Genomic DNA, 752 nt, shown 5'->3' with positions numbered 1-752 from the left:
CGCCTCTCAATCGGCCGCAAATCGCGCAAATCGCGCTACGCACGGACATTTTTTACCACTTTCCTGAAAATCCTCGAAGGTTATAACAGCATGGTAAACTTGATTCGGGATTCGCTCCGGAAAATTCTTTCTTTTTTAACAGAGCTGCGTTGAGCTACCAGGCGGACTGAAAACGACTTGGCCGCTGAGTGTAGACTGTCCGCGGACTGGTCCGCGTCGCGCCTCGCCGCTGCGACCTCAAAGCGGACTATAGTTCGGTGCACGGCGGATCGAAAGTAGACTGGTCCACAGGGGAGCGGACTCATTCCGGACCGAAAACGGACTAATAACGTACTAAATTTTTTCGTACGGAAAGAAAATTAATTAGTTTTTTTTTTTTGTATACGTTTGACGAACTCAAGGGGCAATAAACAGTCTGCTTTGATATAAATAAGTCACAGACCTAGGCGCCAGCTCGTAGAGAGGCCGATCACAGCGCAGCGGAGCACCCCTCACTGTGCCACTGTACTGTACCGGCCCGCACCGCACGGGAGCAGCGCGGCACTGCCTACCCTTACCAGCATCGCCGGACCGCCGCACACAAGATCGAAGAGATGTAACGTCTAACCGCGCTCTAACGTTACGGGAGGGATGATGCTGCTGACTCCCCCTCCCCCCCTCCTTACAGTTTTAGGAAGCTGCATAACATTAAGGTGCCATGCTTCAAAGCATTGCCTTGGACAAACAATGTCAACTCAACATCAAAATGTTCA

General features: G+C 51.3%; 1 long non-coding RNA gene across 1 annotated transcript in view; it reads right to left on the bottom strand.

Annotated features, from left to right (window-relative positions):
* Positions 1-752, bottom strand: part of LOC113214991 (uncharacterized) — an 11,278-nt gene that overhangs the window by 2,983 nt on the left and 7,543 nt on the right. The window lies entirely within an intron of this gene.

Source organism: Frankliniella occidentalis, unplaced genomic scaffold, assembly GCF_000697945.3.
Source record: "Frankliniella occidentalis isolate FOCC.00 unplaced genomic scaffold, Focc_3.1 Scaffold196, whole genome shotgun sequence".
In the NCBI taxonomy this organism is placed as follows: domain Eukaryota; kingdom Metazoa; phylum Arthropoda; class Insecta; order Thysanoptera; family Thripidae; genus Frankliniella; species Frankliniella occidentalis.
This window is presented reverse-complemented; position numbering and strand designations above follow the sequence as displayed.